The sequence below is a fragment of the Neofelis nebulosa genome, chromosome 14, assembly GCF_028018385.1.
Source record: "Neofelis nebulosa isolate mNeoNeb1 chromosome 14, mNeoNeb1.pri, whole genome shotgun sequence".
In the NCBI taxonomy this organism is placed as follows: domain Eukaryota; kingdom Metazoa; phylum Chordata; class Mammalia; order Carnivora; family Felidae; genus Neofelis; species Neofelis nebulosa.
This window is the reverse complement of record NC_080795.1, coordinates 44577268-44591665: the sequence shown is the minus strand read 5'-3', so window position 1 is coordinate 44591665 and position 14398 is coordinate 44577268.

Genomic DNA, 14398 nt, shown 5'->3' with positions numbered 1-14398 from the left:
AAAGCCCCTTATTTATGTTATTATGTAACGGGCTTCTGTTATTATGTAACGGGCTTATTATTTTTAACGGATAAAATAAATTAAATTTCTTTTCACGGCTTTAATTTCTAATACAATAAGCACTGGTAAATAAAACACGCATAAACAAGGCTCTCTGGAGTCCTCAATGATTTATTTTTAAGAGTAGAAATGACCCTGAGACCAAAATATTTGAAAACCACTGTCCTGGATCTTATTTGATTCTTCTTTTAAAAAATCACCAAATCCAAAAATAGGAATGTATATTTGAGCTTCCGAGCCACCAATCAACTGTACTGTTTAAGACAAGCTTGCTAACAGGTATGAATTGGGGATATTTAAGGCCATTTCTAGATTTAAAAAATAAATTTCCTGGGGCGCCTGGGTGACTCAGTCGGTTGAGGGTCTGACTTTGGCTCAGGTCATGATCTCGCGGTTCGTGAGTTCGAGCAGCCCCACAATCAGGCTCCATGCTGACAGCTCAAAGCCTGGAGCCTGCTTCGGATTCTGTGTCTCCCTCTCTCTGTCCCTCTCCCGCTCGTGCTCTGTCTTTCTCTCTCAAGAATAAATAAACATTAAAAATTTTTTAAAATAAATTTCCTAACTGAAGAATGTTTAATGTACACATCATATAGCAGGTAAAGTTCACATAGGGGCCCCTATAAAACCCTTAATATTCTCTCCCCTGCTGATCTTGCTTTTTAAAGTGTTTGCTTTTAATTACTATATTGTCAAGCTGGGGATCATGTAAAACATAACCTCTATTGATCAGTAGAAGTCACAATTCTAATCTGACACTTTAAATTCTTCATCTCACCCTAGCTGTGCATCACACGCGATGCAAAATGCCTGTCACAGTGTTCCCCACATCAAGAGCTTTTCTTGATGAAATGTCAGTGCAAGAACCCATGCCCCAATGTCTCCAGAACACTCCAGAAAAGACGTTAGCCTGCAATGAAAGTTTGTATGAAATCAACATGACTTAATTACATTCATCATACTGAAAATCAAATTCTGTGCCAATGATACATGGCACTTGGAGCTTATTTTACAAACATTAACTAATTAATCTGCAAAACATCCCTGAGAGGCAAGGCATAATGATATATGAGCTGACAACCTAATTATGTCTAATTATTCATAAGATTTCTCCCTTCCAAGTGTTTTCTATTGCCAGTTCAGAGAAACAGGCCTGCTACGTGCTTAAATCAGATGTGGAAATCAACTATCACTTATTCCATCCAGAATTCTCTTGCTACAGAGTGCCCACATTTCCTTTTAGAACAGATCATCCTATACCATTTTCCAATGGAACAGTTCATAGAGACCCCAACGCCCCCCCTACCCCAAACATTAATCTAGTGCTGAACTCACAGTTCTAGATCTTAAATGATAATTCTTTGCTCCTTTCTTTCCCCAGGGCAATTTTGATCATTATCCCAATTTCTCTGACCAGTTTTGCTCTATTGTCCTTTCTTCCCACACTATCTTTTTCCACTGTAAAGATACTCACAGACACAGACCCAATTGCCGTGCATTCTTTCCTCCAAATTTTGTCAGCAGAAGGCCAAAGCTGCCTTCTCCGTGCTTTCGTTTCTGTCGCCTCCTTGACTTGAACACTTTTGGGAGTTCCTCAAGCTCTCTGCATAATTCTTTCACTTCTCATCCCGCTTGAAACTAGGCAACTTTGTTCTGATAATTCCACTTCGGCTTCTAAATTTTCTCTTTAGCAGCAAGTTGGGCCTTGAAAGTGAATGCCATATGTTTAAAAACATTGCTAGAAGACATATTGTGAAGTGGGATGTTACCATTTGTGGGGGGGGGGGGAGGGTATTATACAATTCTGCCTAAAAATGCATAGATTATCTCAGGAATGGGAAATAAATAACAGTTCTTATGAGAACTATATTAGGGTTCCCCAGCAAAACAGAACCAACAGGATGTATGTGTGTGTGCGCACACGTGCGTGTGTGTGCGTGTGTACAGAGAGGAGAGATAGATTTATTTAAGGAATTGGCTCACACGACTGTGGAAACCAGTACATTCAAAATCTGCAGGGTAGGCGGATAGGCTGAAAATTCTAGCAAGAGTCGATATTGCCTTGAGTCTAAAGGCAGAATTTTCCCATCTTGAAGGGAATTTCAATCTTTGCTCGTAAGGTCTTCAACTGTTTGGATGAGGACCATTCACATTGTGGATGTCTACTGATGTAGATGTACAAAGTCTACCAATGTAAATGTGAATTGCAACTAAAACATGCATACCTTCACGGCAACATCGAGGGTAGTTTTGACCAAACAACTGGGCACCGTAGCCTCGCCAGGTTGACACATGAAATTAGCTTCACAAGGTCCTACCTTGTTTCAGAAAGCATTTAAGGCAACCGTCTACATTTTCCATCTTTGTAACTTTACCAGCTAACAAAGTACCTCCAATACTAAGTGTTCACTCTTCGGTGGCCAAGTAAATAAATGTGTGTTGGACTTGTGTTTCCAATAAAATTATAAACTTGAGGGACAATATTTATCTTGCATTTCCTAAAGCAATCAAATAGTTTAACCCAAATTCTCCAGGGTAGTACTGATTTCAGTACTTGTCACACCATGTGTCCTCATTTTTAATTTGTAGAAAACATGGTTACCATACCTCTAACAAGTAGTTTCATGCTGAACACAGTCCTTAAATCTCACTAAATACTTGCTGATTAAAATGGAAAATTCAGCCCGTGGACATTTTGCTTACAATTTGACAAAATACAACCAGAGAAGATCATCGTTTCTCCTCTCATTTATTCATGAGACACAAAATGCAGTCTGGTTCTTATGTTTTAAATTTTCCATGTCCAGTACAGGGTGTGGTTATAATGAATTGCTGAGCCAATGTGAAGTAAGATACTTGGTAATCAAGGGCAAGTTTAAACAGTGTTGAACATTTTTTTAGAGTGAGTAAACATGCAGGTAATACATCCAGGAAAGGGCTTGTGTAGAAAGGGAGGGGCACAATTAGACAAATAAAAATCCCTATTTATGGATTCTCTATGTTGGTAATATGACCTTACAATTTCAAGAGGAAGGTAGATGATTTTTTTTAAGACATAAGAAGACATAAGAATCAAAAAATAAATAAAATGTTTTTCCAACAAAAATTACTTGGGGCTTTTCTGGACTGCTGGAATTATTTTCCTACTTTATAATCTGATGTGATTTTTAAAACTCCTGGTTTGTTCCAAAACGATATCTCAAAGGAGTACAAGTTATACCACTCGGAGTTTGGATAGCCTTGGTGAAAATTTAAAGCTATTATAGAAAAATGAGTGATGAATTATCTTCAAGGAAGCCAGAAAGTGCTTGAACCAAAGCCTTCAGATACTCAGTCAAAAAATCAGTGAGATTTAGTGATGGCTTGGGTACAGGGGCGAAGATATAAAAGAGATGAAAGATGTCTTAGCTGCAGGGGGGACTGAAATTATGCTGATCTCATTATGAGAGACAGAGAAATTAGGAGAGAGAACCGGTATGGAATATTTAGCAGAGGAGTGAAGGTGATGAGTGATTTGGAACATGCTGAATGTAAGTGAAACATGGAGATACCCTGTAAACAGCAGGCAAGAAATCAGAACCAGAGCTGGAGTTCCGAGGATCTTTACAATGGAATTTAAATAAGGCCCTACCTATTAACCACAGTTATTCCTTGCCTCCTCTATGCCTACCCAAGTCACAAATTTAGTCTTCCCAGACTCCAGCTGGATGGGATGATTTGCAGACCCCCTACTTTGAACCCTCTGGAACATGTGATTGTTCTCTTCTCACCTGGAATGTTCTCTTTCTTTCTCCAGCCCCACACCCAACAACCCCACACTCCAATTTTAACTCAAACTTCAGGTTTTACTTTAGATGTTGCTTCCCTGATTGCCCCCTTACACACACACACACACACACACACACACACGTACACACACACACTCCTGTGTTAGGTTAGTTGCCTTCCTATGAGTTTCCAGAGTACTTAGTATTTATTCCCCCCATTATACCATGTTATAAGCTGCTGGGGCACCTGGGTGGCTCAGTCGGTTAAGCATCTGACTTCGGCTCAGGTCATGATTTCATGGCCTGTCAGTTCAAGCCCCAGGTTGGGCCCTGTGCTGGCAGCTCAGAGCCTGGAGTCTGTTCCGGATTCTGTGTCTCACCTCTCTCTCTGCCCCTCCCCTCCCCCTCTCAAAAATAAATAAACATTAAAAAAAAAAAATAGGATCCTGCTTACTCATCCTCCTGTCCAACCCAAGTTTAACATTCCCAAGGGCAGGCACTGACTGCATTCTTCCTGCTCGTTACCATGCTCCTAACTCCGCTGCACATAGCAGGCCCTCAATAAGTGAATTACCAGAAAGGGTTGAATAAAGGCCAGATCACAGAGGGAAAAAGATCTCCAAAGGCATGACTGAAAAAAGAGGATGGTAGTTGACACTATTAGATCATTGATATTTCAAGTAGCAAGCTTGGAAATGCCTTCAAAAATTAATTCCCTGTTGTACGTGTATATCCTGTGGAATGGGCGTTGAGGCTACGGTGTTGTGTTCTCGTATGGTTTTTCTAGGGAGACATGTAAGGGCAGAGCACAGCCATGTGGGTGGTGGGTGTATCTTCTAAGAAGCCTGAAGCCTTTCTCTAGGGCAGCCACCTGGGAAATAAGTGGGTCCTCAGACAGGAAGTGAAACTGAAGGGTGGGTTTGAGGGTGCATGGAAGAAGAGGCTTGATCTTGCTTCCTTAGTCTGTAGCTATGCCTTCCAATATAGGGGCCACTAGACACATGAAGCTGTTGAGCACGTGAAATATGCTCTCTTGGGGCACCTGGGTGGCTCAGTTGGATAAGCGGCTGACTTTGGCTCACATCACAATCTCACAGCTTGTGAGTTCGAGCCCCGCATCCGGCTCTGTGCTGACAGCTCAGAGCCCGGGGCCTGCTTTGGATTCTGTGTCTCCCTCTCTCTCTCTCTCTCTCTCTTTCTCTCTGTCCCTCCACTGCTCTTGCTCTGTCTCTCTGTCTCTCTGCCTCTCAAAAGTAAACATTAAAAAAAATTTTTTTAAAGAAATATGCTGCCTGAATTGAGATCTGCAGCAAATTCAATACATACCAGATTTCAAACTTAATACAAAAAATATTGAATAATTTTGATTTTGATTTTAATTTTATTTGTTGAAATGATAATATTTTGGATACAGCGGGTTAAATAAAGTACATTATTAAAATGAATTTCACTTATTTTTGTTTACTTTACCAAAGCTACTAAGACTTTTGAAATTCCATATGTGGGGGGTGCCTGGGTGGCTCAGTTAGCTAAATGTCTTACTCCGGATTTTGGCTCAGGTCATGATCTCGCAATCATGAGATTGAGCCCCACACCGGGCTTCACGCTGAGCATGGAACCTGCTTAAGAATCTGTCTCTCTCTCCCCCTCTGCTCCTCTCCCCTCCCTAAAGAGATAAATAAATAAACTTAAAAATAAAAATAAAATAAAATTCCATATGTGGCTCACATCATATTTCTTTTGGACAGGACTAGTCTGGAGTAAAGAGGGGGTCTCGACATCTCTGAATGTCCTCCTGGGTGGAATTGTTTAGGCAGAAGACGACATAAACCTGAAAGCCTGAAAACTAAGCCAGGTGTTGTCAAAGAAGAATGACTTCTGAGCCTCTCTTTCTCGTTTCCACTATCAGTAAGGGCTTTCTTTCTGGGGTCCGCATGTGCTGGGCACCCTGCTAGATACTGAAGCTATAGGATAAACCAGGTGGAGATGGTCTTGCCCTTACGAAGCGTGATTCAATCCCTCTCCTCAGGACATTTTCCTTTCACTACTGCCACCCTTGGAGGAAAGCCAGTGGGGGAAGGAAGCACAGCACTTGTTATTACTTTTGTTTGTTTGCAGTTGTGATGAGATTTGTGGAATGCTTGCTCTGTCTTCTTCAGGCTCAGGGGATGCCTTGTCTCGCTGAAAGTTCATTCATAATTCTACAAAGCAGGAATTATTATTATTCCCATAAAGGGCAAGAAACTGAGGCATGAAGAAGTAAAATGACTTGCCCAAGCCACACAGCTGGTTGGAGACAAAGTCCAGATTGAAACTCAGATCTACCTTAATCCCGTTCCCGCTGGCAACTGCTATAACCCTACACTTCATTTCCTCCCCAATACACCGGCGACACTCATACTAATGGCTCCAGTTCATGGATATTTACTAGGTGTAGGCACTGTCCTAAGGGCTTGATGCTTACATAGTTAATCCTCACAATTCCCTTCAGGACTGTGGTTCTTGTCATTGTTATTATTATTATACAAATGAGGAAACTGAGTCCCAGAAATTGAAGGAACAGGTTCAAGATCATACAGCTACTAAATTGTGGCATTATTTGAATATTAGTCCTCCTACATTTAGAGTTCTCTAAATATTCCATCTTTTGAAAATACCCATAAAAGATATTTTTTTAATGTATCTGGTAGGGGGTGCGTGGGTGGCTCAGTCTGTTAAGTGTCTGACTTTGGCTCAGGGCATGATCTCATTGTTCTCCAGTTCGAACCCCGCTTGGGGCTCTGTGCTGGCAGCTCAGAGCCTGGAGCCTGCTTCCAACTCTGTCTCCCTCTCTCTGCTCCTCCCCCACTCATGCGTTCTCTCTCTCTCTCTCTCTCTCTCTCTCTCTCAAAAATAAATAAGCATTTAAAAAATGTGTTTGGGGGGCGCCTGGGTGGCGCAGTCGGTTAAGCGTCCGACTTCAGCCAGGTCACGATCTCGCGGTCCGTGAGTTTGAGCCCCGCGTCAGGCTCTGGGCTGATGGCTCGGAGCCTGGAGCCTGTTTCCGATTCTGTGTCTCCCTCTCTCTGCACCTCTCCTGTTCATGCTCTGTCTCTCTCTGTCCCAAAAATAAATTAAAAACGTTGAAAAAAAAAATTAAAAAAAAATGTGTTTGGTAGGTAAAAGCCAACTCTCTTTGATTAGGGACTAATATCTCAAGCCATTTTAGAGAGAGGAATGAGGACCTTCCAGAGCTACTCTCTCCTCCCTTAAGCAGCCAGAGGAGAAAAACACTGTCTGATGCAATTCAAAGAAGGTACAAATCCTCCTATACTCATCCTTCAGAGTTGGAAACATTCTGCATGGTCATCAGTCCAAACCTCTCATTTCACAGATGAGCAAATGAGAGATAAAGGGACTTGCCTGAGGCCACACAACTGGTTTGTAGCAGAGCAGGACTGGAGCATGTGTAGTTTCTCACAGTGTTTGACTCTCTCCATAACCTACACAGCCTCCCGAGGACTGAGGAGGTCTGGGGAAATTGGAGGGAGGAAGTGAGCTGCCCTATTGGCTGACAGGAAGCAAAGCTAACACTGTCTCGTCGCACGCAGAGTTTCTATGCCGTCCCCAAAGCAAATTGAGCACAGCACTGAGCAGGGTCCTGCGGGAGAACCACTAGACCAGTCCATGCTTGCTTTAAAATCCACAGCACACCATTGCTATGACAGGCAAACAGGACAAACCATAGAAAAACAGCATTAGCTGTGCACGTGAAAACAGAGGCTTTTTCTTTAGTTGCTTTTTTTTTTTTCTTTTAATCATGTGCAATTCCAGGCTTTTTCAGAGGGAGTGTGTGTCACTGGGTAGAGCAGCAGTGATTCTTGACCGGCTGGACAGGTTTAGGAAGTTGTGTTGGGGAGGAGACGCCTCCATGAGACGAAGATGACTCTCCGTGCTGATCCTGGAAAATTTCACACACAGTGACAAAATTTTAATTAGCAACCTGGACCTAAAGCTGTTCCTGGATGCTACTCTCCAGGCATCAAGCTGTTCGATGGCTCAGGAGCCCACCAAACCTGGACTTGCTGTCTGTCCCTGCACACACTGACACTTTTCACTTTTGTCCAGGGCGTTCTCCCTTCCTGCCTTCTCTCTCCTTCCTGACACTTATTTTGGACGCACTCTTCCCTCAGGCCCTGCTCAAAGGTCAGAAATGTCTTGAAGCTTTTCCAGACCACTTTCAGCTGCTAATCACTCCTTTTCTGCAGTCTTAAGTCGAAGGTCCCACTGCACTTAGCACCTAGTTAACGAGTTCATAGTTGGTTTGCATTTACCTGTCTCTTTACGTGTATGTTCTGTCTCCTGAACTGTAATTAAGCCACTCAAAGCAAGGGAAAGATCTAGTTCCCCCATGAATCCCAGATTTCTTCCTGGCACAGAGCTATGAGAGCAGCAGGCATTCAATAAACCTCGGCTACTGCTGATGACAGTATGATGATAATGTCGATGCAGGAGAAGGAAAAGGAGAGGTGGAGAAAGATAGAAAGTAAATCCTGTTCAAGTAAAACGGTCATAGAAAACCTACAGGACAAATTGGATTACTACAGAAACCAAGCTCCAGGCCAAAGAAAAGTGGTACAAATGATCAAATTTATGTCTGTGAGACTTGTGCCTGCCACATTTGTCACACCTGGTTCCACAGGCCATTTCATTGGTATTCAATGCAACACAAGATCATCTTATTCCCTCCTTGAGGAGCTCACTGTCATGGTTAATTTTAAATGTCAACTTGACTGGGCCACAGGGCACACAGACGTTGGGTCAAACATTATTCTAGGTGTAATGTGAGGGTGTTTCTGGATGAGATTAGGATTTGTGTCATTAGACTGGTAAACAGATTGCCCTCCCTGATGTGGGTGGGCCTCCTCCAATCAGTTGAAGGCCTGAATTAAAAAAAGAAAGATTGAATAAGACAGAGCTCCTTCTGCCTGATTGATGAGCTGGAACATCAGTCTTTTCCAGCCTTCATTATTGAACTGAAAATTTGACTCTTCTTGGGTCTCAAGCCTTCTGTTTAGACTAGAACTGACACCATCAGCTCTCCTGGATCTCCAGCTTGCTCACTGCAGATCTTGGGACTTCTCAGTCTCCATAATCACATGAGATCTGTATCCATATCTTTATATTTATATCTGCATCTCCTATTGATTCTTTCTCTCTGGAGAACCTTCACTAATTCGCCCACCTAGCTGGCCTTCTTAACTGAGCAGCAGAAGTCCGGACTCTGCCGCAGCATGGAAGATATAAACTGGAAGAAAAGGGTAATACCAAGATATGGGTAACTACATCTTGACCTCGGATTTGTGGCCATTTGTCTAGCCCTATATTTCCCACATCAAGGCGTCTTCATTTGGCAATTACATCTAAAATCTGTTGTGTTGTCCCCTAAAACTAAGGTTCTTATTTTTCTCTTAATGTCTTCTCCAGTTCACGACAAGCCTCATCAGTGACAAACCTATTATATGGTAAGAGCTGAGAGGCAACTTTGCATGCCCCACCTCCATCTGCCCAATTCTTATTCCTTTGACAGAAAAAATCCTTTGGGTTAAGATGTCATGTTACCAGGAGAGTCTGTTTAGAATGCAAATAGCCATGGAAGAAGACCTATTAATGTTAGTATCTTGGCATGCACCCATTCCTAGATGCCACCTTGAGAGTGGAGACCAAAGGAATGAGACACAACACAGTACAGTTTCAGAGGAGGCAGAGGGAAAGATGTTGGGGGACTGGCTGGGGAGGACCAGCTTGGGTGGGACACAGCCTTGGGAAGTCCCACACAGTCAGATGTCAGTAAAGGCACGAGAGGATGCAGAAGGAGGACAGGGGCTAAGGAAAGAGGCCTGGAAAGAAGTCAAGAGAAGGTCAGAGTCCCAAAAGGGGGAGGGCACTAGACTAACATTTTGCCAGTTGGACACTTGTGTTAGGACTGGCTCTGGTACCGTTTCTCCAGGCCTGAGCCCAGATACTCTTATCAGCTCTCTCCTCCCTTGGCCTCTCTCACCTCCCTCGTGATCTCTCACTAAATCCTGCTGTTTTCAATTCCATGTCGCTTGGATCCTGCCTTCATGTCTGGTTCCCAGATACAATTCTGCTGCTGTCGGCCCTGAGGGTCACACCAGGACTGTGCTCCACCCTTCATCCTGGTTCCATCCTTGCGGGATATATCTCCCACTTTGAAAATCACCTCCCTCTCATGTGGGTGATCCCAACACTCCCTTCTCCCCGGGGCCACCTGTGGCTTCAAAGACACGCGCTAGTAAGTGAAACTCCTGACTCTCCCTTAACGGACTCCTAACCTGCTCCCTACCTAAGGTCCTTTTTAGGAATAGCTAACACTCGTATAGTGAATTACAGTTTATAGAAATATTGCCATCAACTATAACCTGGCTGGCACCCCCAACACTGAAACCACCCAGGCAAAGACTACTCAGGCTTCTATTGGTCATTATTGCCAAAGCCAATGAATACCTTTCATTTATTGTCTTGCCCTTCTCTTTGCCACCTGTGGCATAATTCAACATACCTTCATTTTGTTAATCTCCCCTGCCCGTCTCCCTGGCATGACTCTATGCCACTTCTTCACGGCACTGGCTATAGCCTTTGTCCACTCAGCCTCCCTCTCCTCACCTTGGTAACTGCCCCCACCTCCCTGAAGAGAGTGAGCAACAATCCCTGTGGGCCAAGCATAAAACCAAATCTCTCTGCCCTCAGTAATTGAGCCAGAGATGGGTCACACGTCCCAAATCAGGCCAGTTTTCCACCAGGACTTTCTAAATGAAGCTGGTTGGGGCACACCTTTAATAGATCTGTGTTGCTGTATAACAAATACTCCCAAAATCTCAGTGGCTTATAACAACCAATATTTATTTTCTCATCCATGAGTCTGTAGGCCCGATGTGGCCAGGATTGGCCTCAGGTGTGCTTCCCAGGCTTCATTCTCTCTGGACCAGCGGCTACTTAGGGCCTACTCTTCTCAGAAGAGAGCCCAGGAATACAGAGCAAGATGAAACACAGGATGCCTCGGATGGCCTTGACCCAGAACTGTCACATTGTCACTATCCACATTTCCAAAGCAGACCGTGTGGCCAAACCCAGCATCACTGAGAAGCTGCCTGTAAGTGGGAGGAATTGCAGTCACCTGGTAATTGGAGGGGAGAGAGGTGGGGAGGAGTGGGAGTGGATAATACAAATATCCCTGCATGGGAGTGGGGCACGAAGAACCAGGAACAGTAACCAACCTGTCACACTCCCTTTACCTTTCTGAACCCAGGCTCGAAGGATGGACATTAGGAGTCGCTCTGGCCATGCCCCCACCATGTGGGGCTGGCCTGAGGATGAAGCCCGTGCCCAAAAATCAGTTCCTGGATCTAGTGGTCCGGCTCCATCCCTGCCGTCCCGGGTTTTAGTTATCAGTTATTGAATTTCCCTTTGGTTTGGGATTCTGTCACTCACTCGCCAAGAGGACCGGCAAGTTTCTTCTCTTAACTCTCAAGTGGTCCTTGTTGGCCTTGTGTTCTGCACTCGGCTCCTCTCTAGAAAAGGAAGGAGTCAGCAAACTCTGGTTTGTGCCAGCCACCTGTTTCTTGTAAACAAAGCTTTATTGGAACACAGCCATGCACATTAATTTACATACTGCCTGTAGCTGTTTCTGCACTGCACCGGGAGAGTTGGATAGTTATGGTAAGAGACCATATGGTCCACAAAACCTATTTACTATTTGGCCCTTTATAGAAAAAGTTTGCCTGGTCCTACTCCAAAAGATGGAGGCCATGTGGTTTCCCTGGCCAGTCTCATCCACCTGCACACTGGTGACTCCCAAATCTCTCTGGCTCCAGACCTCACCCCTGCATCTTAGGATAATCGTGCACATCGTTTTCTGCTCAGATGCTCCACAAGCTCCTCAAATTCAAGGAGCCTTCAACTCCAGCTGAGCTCACCCTCTCCCCCTAAACAGAATCCTCTTTCCTAGTCCCCAGTGTGGGCAAGTTGTGCTGCCTTAGCAGCCAGTAGCCCAAACTAGAACACATCGTAGACTCTCTCTTCTCTCTCGTCCCCCTACTTCCCATGTCCTCCCCCTCATTCCCTTCTTCTCTCTCCCTCCCCTGCCCCATCAACAGGTTGTGCTGGTTTTGCTTGGAAACATTTCTGAAATCTCTCCACTCTCCAGCCGTCGTCATGTATCCTCACTTGAGTCATTGCAGCCTCTTAACTTGTCTCTCTGTCTCTGGTGTTTTCCACCTAAACCATCCCTGCCCTTCCGGCAGGGAATCTTTTAAAGCACCAATCCTGACCTGTTGTAAACTTACTCAGTGGCTCCCATTAGGAGTCAAGTCCAACCTTGATACCCCAGCACACGAAACCTAAATTTCCTGGCCCTGCTGGTCCTCCTGTCCCTATTCTAGGGTAGATCTCCTCTCACCCAAGACTAATGTGGAAATATGCACACTATGCTGTCTCTGGCCTCTGGCCTTGGTTTATGCCTGTTCCTGCTGTCAGCCCTGCTCACCCCCACCCCTCTTCTACACTGGCTAACTCATCCTTCAGGATTCAGAACACTCATCACCCCCTTCTAGATGACCCTCTCAGGTACCACTTACCTTCCCAAGCTGAGCTGCGAACAACTTTTTTCTTGTCTCCCAGCTCTCACCCTAAAGTTACCTGTTTACCTGTCTGCTCACCTCGCTGTCAGCCCCTGGGGCACAGAGCCCATGCTTTATTTATCCCTGTGCCTCTGGCTCCTGGCACCAAGTGTTTGGTGAACAGAGCTGACTGTAAGGTGTTTCTCGCTCATATTACCAAGTACTGAATGTTTACAACAGCCTTTGAAATATCATTCCCAACTTTATGAATTAGGAAACTGACTTTCAGAGAATTTGCCCAAAGCCATGCCGCTGATAAGGAATAGAAGACTGAACTTAAATCCAGGTCTACCGACCTTGAACTGTTGGGAAATTTTGACCACAAAACCTTGCTTTTTTTTTTTTCTTGATTAATCCATTGTATTAGTTATAAAACATATCACAGTTATGAAAGTTATGTCACAAGACATAAATGTGTATCTTTTGTAGTAATAATAAAATAAATAAATAAATAAAAATAAACATTTCTACAAAGAGCTCTGTTATCCTGGTGCACCTCGCCTACTATCAGTGTGCAGAAGTTTCTCTGAGGTATACACCTAAGAGTGAAATTCATATATGCACCTTCACCTTTACCAAATAATGCCAAATTTGTCCAATGTCAATAGCATCAGCAATGAAAAGGAGTTTCTGTTACTCCACATCCTTACCAATGTTTGGTATGTGCTGTGGTCTGAATGTTTATGTCCCCCCCCCCAAAAAAAATCCATGTGTTAAAATCCGAGCCTCCCCAAAGATTGATAGTAATTGTAGGTGAGGCCTTAGGAAGTGGAGCCTTTATAAATGGGATTAGCGCCTTATAAAAGAGGCTCTAGAGAAATCTCTAGTCCGTTCTACCGTGTGAGAACACGGCAAGAAGTTGCTGGCTATGAACCAAGAAGAGGGTCTTCCTGAATGTGACCATGCTGATGCCTTGATCTTAGACTTCCCATCCTCAAAGCTGTAAGCCAAGAATTTCTGTCGTTTATAAGCTATCCAGTCAGTAGTATTTTGTTATAGCAGCCCCAATGAACTGAGACAATATAAATTTAAAAAAATTTTTTTGCTTTCCTGATTATCGGTGAGATGGAACCATTTTATATATTTATCAGTCATTTTACTTTCCCTTATGAAAAATGCCTGTTTATGTGTTTGCCCATTTTTCCACTGGGTTATCTGGCATTTTCTCATTGGCCCATGGGAGTTATTTATATATTCTGGATGTGAGCCCCTGTCAGTTATGTGTCGTGACAAATAATGTTCTCACTTTATGACTTATCTCTTTATATTTTATGGTCTTGATTTATGAAAGTTCTTAATTTTTATTGCAATTGCGTGTATCAATCTTAACCTCTGTGGTTTGTATTTTGTGTGTGTGTGTGTATTTGTTTGTTTAAGGAATTCTTCCCTCCCCCAAGGTCATCAATAGTAAAAGATAGCATTTACGGAGTACTCTCTGTTTCAGTACTCATTATCCCCCCTTTTACAGATGATGAATGCAAAGCACAGAGAAGTCAAGCAACTCCACAGCAAATCAGCCGTGGAGTCAGGTTTTAGCTTCAAATGATGTGGCATCTGAATAGAATTCCTTGAGTTAACTGAGGAACAGACCTCCACCATTTCAGCACTAAAAATAGGCAGTTGATTAAAGGCTTTTGGTGTCCTGTAAAGTGAACAGGACATCCCCTGAAGAAGCCTCCTAAGAGGTAGAGGCCATCACAAACCCCAGAGCAGCCTCCAGCAACTCCTACGCAGCCAGGACCAAAATAGCTCACACAGCATTCTTGCCGCCTCCTTGTGAACTGTGTGGAAAAGAACATTGGTCACGAATTCTTTGTTCCAACCACCCCCACACACCAGGACAGCCACAGCAACTTCAGGGGCATCTTGGAATCTGGAGAACAGCATGTCACCGGC